An 18,516-nucleotide genomic window follows, 5' to 3' on the forward strand; every position below is an offset into this window, starting at 1 on the left:
CAATGTTTAAAAAAACATTTTGATAAGTACATGAACAGGAAAGATTGGAGAGATATGGGCCAGGATCAGGCAGGTGGGACTAATTTAATTTGGGATTATGTTTGGCATGGACTGGTTGGACTAAAGGGTCTGTATGACTCTCTGACTCTAAGGTTTCTAGAAAGACCAGCAGAAAAGTTGGCAATGGAGTTGTTTTTTTTTTCAATTTTAGTGGGATATTGCATTTAGTACTCATCAATTATCATTCAAAGTAGGTTGAAGTGGCACGACTTTATTCAACCAAAGGATACTTGGTGATTTGAGCACCACAAAGGGAGAATTTCCTGGAAAATTTAGAATTGGACAATTGATCTTAATTTGTGAATAGAGATTTCAGGCAGTCCACTTTGGAGGCCAAAAAGAAAATCAGTGGAAGTAAACTATCAGTGGAATAATGGTAAAACAAGAATTGAGAAAAATATGTGGAGAGGTGTGGAATAACAAAAGTCATGTCAATTAATGATGTAATTGATGACATGACACTGCATCAGTAATACCAGGGAAAATACTAGTTTAGAATGAACATATTGTCACAAAGCTAATCCCTTTTTTCCTAAAAGCTGTTCCTTGGCTCAAGGAGACCCTGAACTTAATTTTTTTCAGAGAAGCAATAAACCAGGCCGGACTCTGATCAGTCTGGTTTGGTTCAGAGAGGCCTTTTGTTTGTGTGTAAACAGATGAGACTTCAGGCCAAAATGGCCATGCTTTCGAAGTGACCTGTCTACAGAGAGGGGAGTGGTTAGCTCTTCAGCTAGCTGAGCTGATCGAGCTGAGCAGTTTTAGTTCAGTCTTGAACTGGGAAATTCAACAGGGAGCTGTGTGGAAACTCTCTCTCTTTTCTGCCTTTCAACTTCAATCTGTAAGCATGTGTTCCATTTAGTGTATACTGGGTTTTAAAGGGAGTTTGCTTATTAGGACTGTTGTGTATATTCGGAACAGCGTAGTCATGTCTAGCTAGATAGGTTGAGTTCTGTAGGTGTTCTTTATTCTGTGCTTTGTGTTTCATTGTGTAGTTTTGTGAATAAATTTGTTGTCTATTTTAAAATCTGTAGTCAATCTAGCTATCCTACTCCAGGTAATTTTCACTGCAGATTTACTGAAACAAATTGCAAGGTTAGGTCAAGGGCTGCCTGCTTAAGAATGTTTTGAGTGGTTTGGCCTAGTCCATAACAATATGAAGAGACAGATCTTAAACACTGCACTGGAGAGCTGTGTTTGATAATCTACTAAATACATATGTAAGTAAAGGAGTGTTACAGGACACAAGGGGTTGATAAGGAGGAAATAGCCTCAGGTACAATGCATGAACAGATAACTAATCTCAATGTGCAGGCAGCAGTTTTGCTTTAAATCATAAGATAAAGTATATATACTGCAGTGACACTACACAGTAGAGGTGCAGGGAGTGAATGTTTAACATGTTGGATGAAATAACAGTGAAAGATTAGTTTAGTTTGGGAAAGTTGGTCAGTGTGAATGAGTTGGACCAAAGGATCTGTGTCCATGCTGTATGACTCTGACTCTATGACTCTAAGTGAATCAGTTAGATTAGTTAGTCTAACCAAAAGGAGTCAGGAATGGGAGTGACATTACTTCATATTCCTGTAAAGGTTTTGGAAAAGAGACTTTGGATAGCTCTTTTAAGAATTTGGAAAGTTTAAAAACCTTGCGAACTAAATAATATTGATTCTCAATTTCTAACACATTTAAAGGTCATCTCTTGCCATTTATTTTCATGATCACTCAGATTTGCACAAGACTTTGTGACAGCTGTTTTATTTTCTCCTCAGCTTTCTTCGATGAAGGGCAAAAGTTCTCTGAGTTTTCACTAAACAAAGAAAAAACAAAGAATTGTGAATATTGGAAATCAGAGACAAAAACAGAAATTAATGGGAGAACTCAGCAGGTCTAGCAGCATCTGAAGAGAGAAAGCAGAATTAACATTTTGGGACCAGTGACCCTTCTTCAGACAATAGGAATGAAACACAGTGTTCTCAAAAAGGATCACTGGACCCAAAATATTAATTCTGCTTTCTCTCTACAGATGTTGCTAGACCTGTTGAATTTCTCCAGCAATTTTTGTTTTTGTTTCTGATTTCACATTTGCATGAGCAGGGAGGACTTTCATTAGAATGGCAGGGAGGCTAGGTTACCCGGCAGGTGTTGCTGCTCTTTCTGTCAGAGGTGACATTACCTCACTTTGACAGATCTGTCACATGTTTTGGCAACTATTGCTCTGGAAGAAGTTGCTCTTCCCAAATGGCACGCTTCCAGTTAACCCAGGGTCATCACTATATGATGCGAGTACCTCACTAACTGTCACTGAGAAGGTTCTTGTGAAGTTCCTTCACCACAGTATGCCTTTTTTTACATGGTGCTGCGTGCATTTAGGTGTACCATGAGTGATGCCTCTTTAACCATACCTATCGAATAACATTGAAGAATTCAGCCACCCCAACACACCAACCTGGAAGTGCATTCAAAGCCAACTTCTCAGTTATCTAGGAAAAAAAAAAATCACTTCCAATTTTGGAAAGTTATTGGTCAGAACTTTATATCCAGGCCACATGCATTGTCAATTATTGTCTGGAATTTAGCTGCATTTCCTTGTAAATAACAAGGCTTACTTTAATTCTGACTTCATTGAGAATGAACTCATATTCTAGCTATTTCATAGAACAAACTTCTGTTGTCAATGGTGGGATGGATTTCTTACCTGCTCTGGAACTTGCTTGCAGATGTTCAAATATTGTTCTCTGTCTCTCAGGGCTGAATGTTATGTTTGTTGGCTATGTCTGAGTTGCATTGAGTTTTTTGGAGAGCTTTTCGCCTCGAGGCCTAACAAATTCTCTGGCATTATCTTACCAAATTCACCTCTACCCCACTGCATGGCACCTCTCATGTCAGATTTCTGACCACTTTACCACCTGCTGTTCCTGGAACAACTTGCTTCTCAGCAGATATCCGCTGAAACACCGATGTCTTCTGCCCCTTTATCATCTTTAAAAATCTGTTATGCAGCTAGTCACACATCGTCAATATAGTGCTGCTCTGCTTGGTTCTGGACATGTGTTCCAGACAGGCAATGCTGTGGACCAGACCAGATCCCCACAAAATATATTAAGAAGGTAGCCTAGACCTTAACTTTTTCTTATTTTAACGATAAATGTGAAATGCTATGTTCCAGATTCAATTTCGTTGGTCAAACTACTCAATGTTAACCAAAACATGATTTATTCAAACATTATAATTAAAATATGCAAAAGAAAGAGGAACTTGGAATAACTTAACTTTATTGGAAAACTTAACAGAATAATAGATTATTTCGCTACTAAACAATAACTGTTCCAATATAATGACATCCCATAACACACCCTTTGGCAAAAGGCAAATTCAGAAAACAGATTGCTTCATAGGCAGCTCTCCAATCCAGGAGGAAAGAACATCAAAAGACAATTTTGAGAGAGAGAGAACTCTAGCTTTCATCTGTAACAAAGAGATAGGTATTAGCTTTTCAGAACCCAATAGCTTCTGAAAGCTAACATGATATAGTGAGGTTCTGTGAGAGCTTGACCACATCCATTCAGCCTGCTTCTACTATTTCAACCTTAAACAAAACCCTTGGCCTTACAAACTCCTTACTTTACTGGCTTTCTAACTAGACAGCTCTCTACCTCTCTCTTCAAACCTCTCTTTAAGATAGAACAGAACAAAATAACCTCTATAACCATAGTATCATCACAGCAGAGAGGACAAAATTGGTTCTCCACTTTGTGGATAGTGACCTGAAGGCCCTGCTTGATAGGGTGGTGCTGATGCTAGGCTTCTTTCATGCAGCACCTACAGTGGAGGAAATGACACCAAACCATGCCAACCTGGTCCAAGGTCACTATCTGGGTAAAGCAGTCTCAACCATCAGAATGAATGCACAGCACTGTATGAAGAAGGCCAATGTTCTTTCACGTTCCACCAGCATGTTTCTATTTCTCTGTGATACCTCATACTCACTCTATCTCTGCAACTGTCCCACCTCCCGACAAGGCCTATGCTTTTCTCACTCACTATTGCTTGCAACATCTTTTCCACTCATTCCAATCCCCTGATATCACTAACCCTGAATCCACTCGGTGTTGCCTCAACACTTGGTCAGGACACATATACAAAAGTAACAACTCTGCCAGCCACTTTCATTTTCTGTAATGCCCACACAATTCTCTCTTTCCAGCCCATAGACGACATAAGAAGTCAGTTTGGGTGGTGGGCTGACAATCTTTCAGTTCCTGCCTCTTTGTGAGGAAGCAGCAAACTGAGTCTGCCAAGTACCTTCTCCAGTTTCCTTTTCTTGTCAAGTTTTCTCAGTGTCTAGCTCGCTTGATGGGAGGCTGAATATTGTTAAGATGAGCTGTGTGGTTAAAAAAGGCATTTAGCAAACGTTACTCTACATTGATTGACATTTTGCAACTGCCGAGTGAGAATCTTGCCATGCTACAGTACTTGCAAAAAGCCTGTAAGATGGAACAAGATGATCTCAATGTCAAAAGGATCTTGCTGTCACCCACTTCACCTTAAGTTCACGTCAATCAGTTCCTCATAAATTCTACCCTTAATTTCTGCCTACTTATTCATATTTTTATATCTAGGTAAACATTTGGTTTGGAAAATGATAATAATATATTGAAACAATGCTTTGAGATCCAAAAAGCTTCATGTACTATTGTTGTGGGGCAGGAAGGGGTGGGTGCGAAGGATAGATTTATAGGTTGGGTGGTATATGATATGTGGAAAGATTTGGTGATTCTTATCACATTGCACCATGTTATGTTCTTGAATTATATCAGTAGTTGTTTCAAATGTACCCTGCAGTCTTGCTAGAGGAAAAACCTGAGGGGAACATGGAAAGAATTGTGAGCAACAAGTTAGCTCTTTTATAAGTCCTCCTGTTTAGAGATCTAAATCCTTCATTGCTACAGAACAGTGGTTACATGATGAGTTTCTTTGATGATTCAAAGTTCAATTTTTCAGAAGGCTGAATTAATTCTTCTATTGATGAACTGTGTGGAGAAGTTAATCTGTTGAAGAATACTGATTGATGGTAAACTTATTTAGAGGAGTCAAACCAGCTTTGATATTACCCCATTAAAATGTCAAGAGGAAAGAGGATATTCAAATCAGGCATCTCTGCGGAAAGGACAAGGCTAGATAATTATAGACTTAACATGTCACTGCTGGTATCTCTGTCATGCATTTTTTTCTTCTACTTCATGTGACAAATGAGCATTGCTTAGCAATTCTGATTATGGAAAAATGACATTTAAAATGCTCCTGGAAGCTCTGAAGCAGAAACATTTTTCTAAAGTCTCATCTGCTCATGACAAAGTCGTAGTGCAAATTAATTTATGTGATGTTATAAATGTGAATGTCTCCTTCCTTGCTGTAACTTTTGGGAAACCATAAAATTCATTATGAGCCATCACCCAAAATTCAGTTCCTTGGACTTTAATGGAATGGAATAGCAATCAGATGTATAACAGGACACCCATGCAATACCAATTATCCCTAGTCGAATTTCACTGTTACTGCTTCAGATATGAAAAGTAGATTCCTGAAACTGAATGAGTGTAAACTAACCAGTTAATACATGCCGTCAGTAATTGAATGTAGTTTGTGAAAACCTAAAATGAGAATCAAAATGAATATCTGAATGATGTGTTGACAGAATTACTCGGTTCTGCATTCTTATTGTTGTTCATATGAAATGAAGCCATGAAAATGTTTTTGTAACATCTTGTTTCCTGGAAACAATTGAAAATAAATGAAAACATATAGAAATGATTGATCCATTGCACTTTCCAAATGATTGATAAGGTTGTTCAATGATCTGTGTCTAAATCTGCAATTCTATTTCACATGGTTGTCTGAGCATGATGTCTTTATGGGTCACAGAGTACATTTAATGGAACTTCAGGAGCTAGATAAAGTATCAATTCATCTTTCCGTTAATTTACCCGTATCTCAAATTGCTTGTCCCAACAGATCTTGGTGTCCTAATTCACAATTTGTTTACTGTTAAAGCATTACCCCTGACACCTGCCCTTCTGAGATGCTCTCTTTTGAAAGATATATACATGTACATGAATGTGATTAGGAATAAAATTAGTTATTTACAGACAGTAAACTGAACTCTGTCTGCCATATATTTATAAACACTTCAGGTAATGTCAATTTTTGTTGACATTAGTGACCTGTTCTTCCATAATGCGCTGTGACCTGATGTGTGCTAAAGAGGGAAATTCTGCACTCTGGAAATGCAGCCTCATTAGCTGCTGGAAATATAACCAGTGAGTAGGAAATTGCACACATACATTTCTTGATTCATTGACATTCTCTTTTTTTAAGATGTTTTGGAGTTTTGTTGGGGAGGATTTTAATTAAACAGAAAATGAGGAGTGTGCAGGCAGTTGCTTGTTCATTTGTCATATTTTCTATGATAAATCCATTGTACGGAAATGACCATTAACTGAACTTAAGGACTTAAGGCTTGCTCTCATCAACTGGCACATTTAATATGAAATATTTGTGCAGGATATATGTATGAGCAGACATTGCATATCACATTGAAAAGAAGCATATGATTGGAAACAATTCAACAAGGCTCCTTTCGCAAAGTCTTCTAAAGTCCTCAAGCTAGAAAAATAAGGACAGTGCACATATAGTAGAAGGAACACCACCACTTTCCAAGCTCCACTCTATGGAAACTTAGAAATATAGCACCATTTCTTTCAATGGCTCAAATTCCTGGCACTCACCCCCTAATAGCTATTTGGGTTTAATGCCACACAAATTGCAATTGTTCAAGAAAGCAGTTTGCTACCTTCTCAAAGGCAAATAAGGGCGGGGAAAAGTGCTGGCATTGCAGTGATTCCCACATCTCATGAACAAAAAAGAAAAATACGCAAGAGGTACATCCTGTGCAAAATTTGACACTATCCTAACATATTTTCTCTTTGCTTGCACAGTGGCCCAGTGGTTAGTACTGCTGCCTCACAACGCCAGGGTCACAGGTTCAATTCCAGCCTCGGGCTACTGTCTGTGTGGAGTTTGTACGTTCTCCCCGTGTTTGCATGGGTTTCCTCCAGGTGCTCCGGTTTCCTCCCACAGTCCAAAGACATACAGGTCAGGTGAATTGGCCATGTTAAAATTGCCCATAGAATTAGGTGCATTAGTCAGAGGGAAATGGGACTGGGTGGGTTACTCTTTGGAGGGTCGGTGTGGACTTGTTGGGGCCGAAGGGCCTGTTTCCACACTGTAGGGAATCTAATCTTAAAGAATAGATGTCTGATTTACAATGATAAAATGGTGAACCACTATGGTACAAAGGCTTTTAAGTAAACATCAGTGCTAATTATTGCTTGCTCCTGGTTGTCTGATTTTGGTTGAGAACCAATGGATTTAGGCCATTAACAACAGTCAATTAACTTAAGCATTATGCTTATTTTACAACTGAGACTCTGTAAACAATCAGTGGACAATATGTCAAGAGCAAACAAACATGGAATTATGATTCTAAATGTCAGGAAGAGTCAGCCTCACATTCAACTGCATTAATGCATTATCGAGGAATATGATTGAGATTTATCCTCAAAGTCTTTAAGAAAGAAATTGTTGTTATAATGTTGGGATGGCATAACTATTATTCTGGAAGACTGAACACAAATCGCTTGATGATTACTTTTTTAAGCATTTGTGATGTTTAATGTGACAAATTACCAGTAGGTTAGATTTGAACCTAGGTTGGACCTTTCTTCCTCAGCAGCTTGATAAAAATCCAACATTAGTAATATTTATTGAATAATATCTCTGAAGATTGTTGAGAGTTATGGTTAAGGATGAAAGGCTCCGAAATAAAAAAAAATTAGAACTGTGATGCAAATCCATTGTATGAACATTACAGCAATAAAACCATATTACCAACCAGGTAAACAAAGGTCACAAGAATTATTTCAATTTTTCAAGAGTTCTGTACATACTTTAAAAGTCCATATGTTGCTCTTCAAACAGTAAAATCATAGAATTCTCACAGTGCGGCTACAGGCCATTCCAACCATCAAGTCCACACTGACCCTCTGAACAGCATCCCAACCAGACCCACCCTCTCATCTACTGCATTCCCCATGGCTAATCCACCTTAACTGCACATCTTTGGACTGTAGGAGGAAACCGGAGGACCCAAAGGAACACACGCAGACATGGGGAATATATGTAAACTCCACACAGATAGCCGCCCAAGGGTGGAATTGACACTGGGTCCCTTACACCGTGAGGCAACAGTGCTAGCCACTGAGCCACCATGCCACACTAAAATATCCATGAATACAGCTGCAAAGCATGCATTAAACCTTACATGTAATTTAATAAACATCAGAATAAATACTAAAAAATCTATAAATGTCAATAGAAGCACATTATTGACCAGTAGTTCACTGCTAATCATGTAGTTGTGTTGGTCAATCAAATGGCTAGAATTTCAGCAGTACCAGTAGTGCTACTGAGAGCTGTGTCCATTGCTGAGATTGCATCCAGTCTCGAATGGCCAAGTTGGGGGTTGGCAGGATCACTGTGCAAAGCATAGCAGTGCCCAGTAAGGGCAGGGAGCTGGAATGGACAGTGAATGGAGGGAGGAAAGAATGCAGGTGAGAAAAACCTGGAGGGGAGCTTCTAATGAGTGCAGCGGGCCCAAAAAGGTGCTACTCTCATCTACACCCCTCACTAGCCTGAGCAGTGAATGGCCGTGGGCCTGTCCCAGTATATATTAAGTTCCAGCAGCTTTTGCCACCTTCCTTCACGGCTACTAAAATTGCAGTGGGATAAGTGCATAGGTAAAATAAATGGTGCCCATGGCATGATCCTCAATTTGCAGCTCCCAAAGTCAACTGGCAACCTACCGCTTGGTATGGGGGTGGGGAAGTTGTAAAATTCAACATATTTGTAGAAATTGTAAACATTTATATATTCTCCAAAGGACAGATTGGCAATTTTGAAGATTCTATATTGATTTGTCTTTTTATTTGAGAGGAATATTGTAGTAGTTTGGTTTAAGGAAGCACAGGAGAATGCGGTGAACAAAATGGAACATGAACTTTAGGGAGATTTTAGGAAGTATAGAATCGGATCAATGGTTGATATGTGTACTGCAAATGGATGTACAAGAAGATCCAATCTGTTGCCATGGCATAGTTTTACCACAGCTTACCATTAATGATCACTGCATGTGAGTCTAGCATCAATTAAGTCTAATCTATGAATTTATATTTTGAAGTTACCTTAAAAACAGCTTATCAAATACATTTTCTAATTTCATTGCTGCAGCTCAGAAGAAAAGAAAAGTCACCCTTATGTACTTATTATCTACAATTACTTATTAACTTTTGCTTCTTTTCTTACATCTTTTCTCTCCTGCAACTCCCTGTTTGAAACATTATAGTCAAGTTCCAATTTTTCTTAAAGGCCTGTACAGCCCCAACTAAAGGCACAAATAGTACTCTCAGAGATTGTGATTAGGTTGCTTTGTATGTATTCTAACTATCCAAACAATTGATTACATCTTTCTTTTTTATTGTAATCACCTTTCCCCAAGAACATCACTTTGAGAGTGCTGCCAGGATTCCTCTTGGTCCCCTCTATGTTCTTCCTCTTGGTCACATCATCCAAACATGTTGCAAGCAGGCAATTTAAACCTGCCAGGTAGTAATCACATGGGATACAGTGAAATGATTAACTTCTGTCTCAATCGATATTACTTATCTTTGACTGAATATTAGTGAGGGTGTTAAATCAGTGTTGCTTCAGATCTTGTCCAACAAGGGGTGTGAATGAAAGAATGAATGAATGAATGAATGAATGATCTGTATTGTCGTGTGTATTTTACAGTGAGTAAAACAGTAAGACACAGTGAAAAGCTTTTTCATTGTCGCCACGATCTGGTGCCATTTTGAATAGTTTTAAGTAAGACAAAATGGAAAGCTATAGCTTAAAGTGAGTCCTTCAGTCTTGAGCCAGCTCATTATCAACCATGCTTACACCACCATCCCTCCTCTAGTGCCTCACTGTCATCTCCAACGGACCCAACTATTGTTGAAGTTGCCATTCTTCAAGCACCATCTTTTGCCACTGGGCCAATTCTCCTCCACCATCACCTTGCACCGATGCTCAGGACCCATCAATGTCAGATTTGCAACTCTCGCTGCTGGACCTAACTTGTGGATGTTGTTATGATGACCTTCTGCCACCACTTCACAGCTGCCAGCACCAGACCCAATCGACCATGAAATCCCCAATTCTCAGGCATCATCTTTCATTGCTGGGCCTACCTTGCCAATGTAGCAGCCACTGATTCCGATGCCAGGTCCCATGCTTGCCCAAGAAGAGTAAGTAGGGGCTCACTTGCTGCCGTGAAACAGCTTAGGCTTACATGCACATAAATGATACCAAGCTCTACTTCTCCATAACTTCTCCTAACTCCTTTATTGATTCCTTCAGTCTTTTGCTCTGTCATCCAGTCTCCAGTGAGTCATAGTTCATTCCATTTCACTTTTCAACTACTGTATTGGGTTGCAGCAGATTATTCACCAAGTCCTCCTTCAACCTTCAGCCAAGCTTGTAGCCCATGTAATACCCATCACAAAGACTGGTTTCATCCCCATGTCAAACTATTGTCTTTGAAATCCCTATTTCCCTCGATTCCTCCAGAATCCATTGGTCTACCAGGCACCCTCATATCTTCTACCGTATATAGACTTCAGCTCATTCAAAATTCTGCTGCTCATATTGTATTCTAATTCAAGTCCAACTTCTTCTATTATATCATTCTTCACTGACCTACATTGACACCTGCTCATCCAATATGTCAACTTAAGATTCTGTTCTTGTGTTCACATCTTCCACAGGCTCACCTTTTCCTATCTTTATGATTTCCTGCAGCCTTTCCACCCCCATGAGAAATTAACCTTCAATCTTCCTCTTTTATATCCTTTCTCTCCAATTGCTTGACATGTTTGACAATGTAGACCCCATTCTGTGGAATTCCTTCACTGAAACTCATGTTCTCTCACCACCATCTCACCATTAAAGTGTTACCTCAAAATTCACCATTCTGCTTAAATCTTTATCCTGTCACCTGTGAGTTCCTTTTTGTCTAAATATCTGCTTTTCCTTTTGCCTTTGTCAACAATTATGGGTTATTCCTCTACGTAAAGACAATACGTAAGTGTCAGTGTTGTTGTCATTTATTGGTCAATTTTCACGTAGTAATGGTGGCGTGGTGGCTCAATGGGTAGCACTGCTACATCAGTGTCAGGAACCTGAGTTCAATTCCACCCTCGGGTGACTGTCTGCGTGGAGTTTGCACATTCTTCTTGTGTCTACGTGGGTTTCCTCCTCCAGGCCAAAGATACGCAGGTAAGGTGGATTGGCCATGCTAAATTGTCCGCAGTGTCCAGGGATATACAAGCTTAGCAATGGGAAATACAGAGATGGGGTGGGATGTTTTTTAGAGGGTCAGTGTAGAGTCGATGCACCAAATGAGATGCTTCCACACTGTATGAATTCTATGATTATACTCAGTAAAATAAGGCAATTTGTTAATTCTAATCTAATTCATTTGAATATACAATTAATGCTGCCTACAAATTTAGAAAAAAAAATCTCATTAGAGGGGTTACATGATTGTTTGGGAAAATATGAAGAAAAATAAAGGCCACCGTAAATGTTCCACCAAACAGTAACATATGGAAAGATGTATATATCTTGTCCTGACATTTTTGAAAATACTTACACAATTGTATTCACTTTAACATTACAATTGACCTCTGCAAATGCACAAGCCCCTGGGAGAGGCTCAGCAAAGTAAGACTCAGAAATCCTGGGAAATAAAATTTTATGGAATTTCTTTCCAATTAATAGTCAAAACAACGTTTGTAGTCCTGTCGCCAAATTATTTGACAAGTTAAAAAAGAAGTCCTCACAGGAAATCACTTCTCATTAGAGAAACCTGGAATTGTCAGAAACTCCAGGAAGGTGTCCTGGTTCAGCTGTGCAAATCATTGTCTGTTGTCCAACTGAAATAGACAGTTCCTGCTCGCTTTCTGGTCAATGCCGAGTGAGTTGATTTCACCAAAAATGATAGTAGGGAAACTGCAATTTGGTGCCATTACAATTAGACCAGTGGTGGTGGGGGCAAAGGGTGGAATCAGTTTGAACTCTCATTCTTGGTCAACATTTGACATTTACTGTAAAATCCATGCGCTGAGAAAAAGATAGGATTTTGTTTTCATTCACTTGTGGCACTTGAACATCGCTATCTGTCGAACATTTATTGCTTGCCCTTGAGAAGGTGATGGTTGTTAGCTGCCTTCTTGCTGCATTCCATGTGATGTAGGTAGACCCACAATGCCATTGGGTTGGCCCTCGCTTGACTGTAACAAAATATCTGCCATCTCTGTGGGAGGATGAGGGTCAGATGTGGAATCATTTTCTGCTGTGTCTATACAAGCAAGATTATCCTACACCGTTGAGAAGGAGTATTCCCTTAGCTGACTGTGGATTTTCAGTTTCTGTGATATCAGCAGTAATTCTCACTGTTGGCAAGTATTAATGAAAAAGAAATCAATGCAAATAGCATTTTGAAGATTATACTTCCACCTGTTATCCCCACAGGAAATTGCCTCAAGTTATCAAAGTATATATTGAAAAGATGAGACACAAAAAAGCTGGCAATGAGGTGGCAGTAAAGAGCAAGCAGAAATAGATGCTGGAAATGGCTTGAGTAACAAATGTTCCTCATTTAAGATAGAAGGATAGAAATGTGATTAAATTAGATCTGTGTATAATGCAAACATAATTAGTGCCTTATAAGGTACCAAGGATACATAAGCCAAATATGATTGCATCTTTGATTTATGAATAAAAAACAGAAAAATGGCAGAAATCCAAAAAAAGCTTTGTGTTTGAAATTGAGTATCAGGAGTTTACTGTTACTGAGTCAATAAGATCATAAAATAGAGGAGCAGAAATTAGACAATTCAGCCCATCGAGTCTGCTCCACCATTCAATCATAGCTGATCAGTTTCTCAAACTCATTTTCCAACTTTCTCCCCATAACTCTTGATCCCCTTGACACTCAAGAACCTGTCTATCTCAGTCTTAAATATACTTAATGACCTGGCCTCCACAACCTAATGTGGTAATGAATTCTATAGATTCACCACTCTCTGAATGAAGAAGCTTCTCCTTATCTCCCCATTCTTAAAGGTCTTCCCTTTACTCTAAGGATGTGCCCTCAGGTCCCAGTATCTCCTACCAACCTTCCCAACATCTACACTGTCCAGGCCATTCAGCACTCTGTATTATTTCCTTAGATCCCCCCTCATCCTTCTAAAGTCCATCGAATATAGACCAAAAATCCTCAAATGTTGCTCATATGTTAAGTTTTTCATCCCTGGCACCATTCCCATGAATTCCTCTGTACACGCTCTAAGGCCAGTACATCCTTCCTGAGTTGTGGGGCTCAAAACTGCACACAATACTCCAAATGTGGCCTGACCAGGGCCTTATAGAACCTCACAAATACATTCCTGATTTTATATTCAAATCATCTCAAAACAAATGCCATCATTGCATTTGCCTTCCTAAACACTGAGGAGAAAGTGAGGACTGCAGATGCTGGATATCAGAGTCAAAATGTGTGGTGCTGGAAAAGCACAGCAGGTCCGGCAACGTTCAAGGAGCAGGAGAATTGGTGTTTTGGGCATAGGCCCTTCATCAGGAATGTGGGGAGAAAGTAGCTAGGAAGGTGATACGTAGATGAAGGTGGGGGGCTGATGGTGATAGATTGGAGTGGAGGGTGAAGCAGATGGGTGGGAAGGAAGATGGACCGGTAAGACAGTTCAATACGGTGGTGCTGAGTTGGAAAGTTGCATCTGGGCTGAGTGGGGGAGGGGAGATGAGAAAACTGTTGAAATTGACGTTGATGCCAATTGGTTGGAGGATCTCAAAGTAGAAGATGAGGCATTTTTCCTCCAGGCATCAGGTGGCTAGAATTTGGGGGTGGAGGAGGCTTAGGACTTGCATGTCCTTGGTGGAGTGGGAGGGGGAGTTGAAGTGGCCGGTTACAGGGTGGTGGGGTCGTTTGGTTCATGTGTCCCAGAGATGTTCCCTAAAACATTCCATGAGTTGGCATCCTGTCTCCCCAATGTAGAGGAGACCACATCGAGAGCAAGGGACACAGTAAAGTAACTACTGACTCAACCTACAAGTTTACCTTGGAAGAACCCTGGGCTAGAACTCCCAAGTCTCTTTGCATTTCAGACTTACGAATTTTCTCCCCATTTTAGAAAATAGTTCATGCCTCTATTTTTCCTACCAAAGTTTCCATGTAGAACTCCATCTGCTACTTCTTTGCCCACTCTCTTAACTTGTCCAAATGTTTTTGCAGCATCTCCGCCTCCTCAATGCTCCCTGTCCCTCTACCTAACTTTGCATTGTTGCCAGAATGCCCTCAGTTCTTCATCTAGATCATTAGTGTATTAAGTGAAAAGTTGTGATTCTCAACACAACCTTGCGGAATACCACTTGTCACTGGCTACTATCCTGAGAAGGACCTTTTCACCCCCACTCTCTGCATTTTGCCAGACAGTCAAGCTTCAATCCATGCTAGCACCTTACCTCTAACACCATGGGCCCTTATCCTATTCAGCAGTCTCCTGAGCAGCACCTTGTCAAATATTTTCTTGAAGTCCACATAGATAACATCCATTGGCTCCCCTTAATCTAACCTGCTCATTACTTCCTCAAAGAATTCCACTACATTTGTCATGCAAGACCTCCCTTTGATGAAGCCATGCTGACTTTCCCCTTTTCTAGTATTCAGAACTCTTATCCTTCAAGGATTCTAGGATCTTACCCACACTGAGGTTAGATTAATCAGTCTATAATTTTCCATCATTTGCCTTAGCCCCCTTTTAAACAGGGGTGACATGTTAGCGATTTTCCAGTCCTCTGGGACCCTCCCTGATTCTAGCAATTCCTGAAAGATCACCACTAATGCCTCCACTATCTCCTCAGCTATTTCCATTAGAATTTTGGTAGTCCATCTGGTCCAGGTGATTTATTGACTTTGAGGCCATTAACATTTTCTAGCACCTTCTCCTTGGTGATGGTCACCATTCTCAGCTCTGCCCCCCTCACTCTGTTGAATTTTTGGGATATTACTTGTTTCTTCAACCGTGAAGATTGATGTGAATCCATTTCCTTATTCCCCATTGCTATCTCTCCAGTATCATTTTCTACTAGCCCAATTTCCACTTTTGCCTCTCTTTTGCCCTTTATAAATCTAAAGAAACTCTTACAGTCTTCCTTTACATTACTGGTGAGTTAACCCTCATGTTTAATCTTCACCCTCCTTATTTCTTCTTTTGTTATCCTCTGTTGGTCTTTGTAAGCTTCCCAATCCTCTGATTTTCCACTGATCCTTACCACATTATTTGCTTTCTCTCTTGCTTTTATGCTATCACTGACTTCCCTAGTCAGACATGGTTACCTCATCCACCCTGTACCATGTTTCTTTTTCCTCAGGATGAATCTCTGCTGTGTCTCCTGAATCATTCTCAGAAACTCCACTGTCTTTCTTGCTAGGTTCCTCTCCCAGTTAATTCTACCCAGCTCCTCCCTCATGACTTTATTCAGCTGTAATACTGTTACCTATGATTCTATCTTCTCCCTCTCAAATTGCAGAATAAATTCAATCATATTATGATCACTGCCTCCTAAGGGTTCCTTCATCTTATGTTCACTTATCAAGTCTGCCTGATTGCACAACAATAAATCCAATATTGCCTCTTCCCTAGTGGGCTCCAACACAAAGAGCTCCAAAGAGCCATCTTGTAGACATTCCAAAAATTCTTTTTCTTGGAATCACTGCCAACCTGATTTTCCCAGTCCGCCTTCATATTGAAATCCCCCATGATCACTGTAACTTTGCTGTTCCTGCACATCTTTTCTATCTCCTGGTGTATCTTGCATCTTGGCTCTTGACTACTTTGGAGGCCTGTACATAACTCCAACCATGTATTTTTTTACCTTTGCAGTTTGTCAATTCTATCCACAAGGATTCTACACCATTTGACCCTACTTTGTTTCTTACTATTGATTTAATTTAATTTCTTACTAATAAGCCCACCACTCTGCCCACTTGCCTATCTTTTAGATAGGATATATATCCTTGAACATTCAGCTCCCAATCCTGATCCCCCTGCAGCCACATCTCTGTGATGCCCACCACATCATACCTACCAATTTCAAACTGCACCACAAGCTCATTGTCCTTATTCTTTATACCACATGCATTCAGATATAACATCTCCAGTCCTGTGTCGAGAGTGTGGTGCTGGAAAGACACAGCAAGTCAGACAGTTTCACGCATAAGCCCTTCATCAGGAAAGAGGCTTGTGGGCCTGGGGTTGAGAGATAAGTGGGAGAGGGGTTGGGGTTGGGGGGAAAGGAGCTGAGAATGTGATAGTTAGATGAATGTGGGGGAGAAGATGATAGGTTGGAGAGGAGGGTGGAGCAGATAGATGGGAAAGGCAATGGACAGGTTAAGAGAAACTGGCAAAATCTTGCAGCCATGCAGAATCAATGTGGATTTTATTAGTTTCCTCATTTCCCTCCCCCCACATTATTCCAGTCCCAAGCCTCCAACTCGGCACCGCCTTCTTGACCTGTCCATCACCTTTCCCATCTATCTGCTCCATCCTCCTCTCCAACCGAACACCTTCTACCCCACTTTCAGCTACCTATCACATTCTCAGCTATCTACCTTCCAAACGTACCCCCCTCCCATTTATTTCTCAACTCCCCGGCCCACAAGCCTCATTCCTGATGAAGGGCTTATGTCCGAAACATCGATTCTCCTGCTCCTCGGATGCTGCCTGACCTGCTGAGTCTTTCCAGCATCCCACTCTCACATCTGCAGTCCTGTGTCTCCAGTCCTTTATTAACTGTCCCTCTTCTCATTGTCATTCATTTGTCCAGTGTGCTTGAAGTTTGATTGCTAACTCTTTCCATACATTCTGTCCTATTTGTGTCTGTGCTGGAGGCTTGAACAACCTCTCCTGAGGTCTGCACTCTGACCTCCTCCTTTAATTCAGGTTTTCTAATTTCCCCTATAACCGAACCCATTCCCACCCCCCCCCCCCCCCCCCAACCCATTTAGTGTAAAGTCCCATCTCCAGGTCTAGTTATGCGATTCACTAGGACTCTGGTCCCAGCACGGCTCAGATGAAGACCGTCCATTGGAACAGGTCCCTTCTTCCCTAGCACTGGTGCCAATGTCTCATGAATTAAAATCCATTTCTCCCACACCATTCTTTAAGCCACACATTTACCTGCTTCATCTTATTGATCCTATGTCAATAATGTGGTCTAGTTGGATAGTTGGTTGGTCTGTAATGCCAACAGCATGGCTTCAATTTTTGCATTAGCCACAGTTACTATGAAAGAACCTTTTTCTCAACCTCTACCCTTGCCTCAGCTGTGGTGACCCTCTGATTAAACCACCACCAGTCATCTTTCCCAAATGAGAGTGCAGCCTTATGATCAGTGAGACTTTATTTAACTTTTACTTTACTTTATCAGCTACAATTTGATCTTTGATTTGTCCTTGCCTGCTTGCCACTTCCACTCAATTCAAAACCAGGTGTTGCCCCCATCCTGACCTGCAGCCTCCTGATTGATCCTGTGCTTTGTAGAGATGGCTGTGAATAATGAATGATGCGCAGCACAGTGGCTCAGTGGTTAGCACTGCTGCCTCACAGCGGCAGGGACCCAGGTTTGATTCCAGCCTCGGGTGACTGTTTGTGTGGAGTTTGCACACTCTCTCCATGTCTGCGTGGGTTTCCTCTGGGTGCTCTGGTTTCCTCCAACAGTCCAAAGGTGTGCAGATTAGGTGAATTGGCCATGCTAAATTGCCCATAGTGTCCAGGAATGTTTAGGTTATGGGGAAATGTCAAGGGAAATGTAGAGTAATAGTGTAGGGTAGGGGAATGGGTCTGGGTGGGTTATTCTTCAGAGGGTTGGTGTGGGCTTGTTGGGCCAAATGGCCTGTTTCCACATAGTAGGGATTCTATAATGTAATCTTGTAAACTCTGTAAATGGAGGAAGTCAACATAGATATCCTCAATAGGTAAAGTTGGACAAATAAATTCAGGCCTCCTTGGATGAAAAAGAAATCTTGTGCATATGACAGGCGTTAGATTGTGAATATAATTGAAATTCAAGCTGAGTACAAAAGGGAGGTGAAAAAGTAAGAAGAGAAATTATGAATAAAGGCTAACGTAAAGGGAAAACATGTCTTTTATAAGAACATGCTGATGAAGAGTGTGGTTGAGGGATCCAAGAGGGGATTTACACATGGAGGCAAGAGGCTTG

The sequence above is a fragment of the Chiloscyllium punctatum genome, chromosome 23, assembly GCF_047496795.1.
Source record: "Chiloscyllium punctatum isolate Juve2018m chromosome 23, sChiPun1.3, whole genome shotgun sequence".
NCBI lineage: Eukaryota > Metazoa > Chordata > Chondrichthyes > Orectolobiformes > Hemiscylliidae > Chiloscyllium > Chiloscyllium punctatum.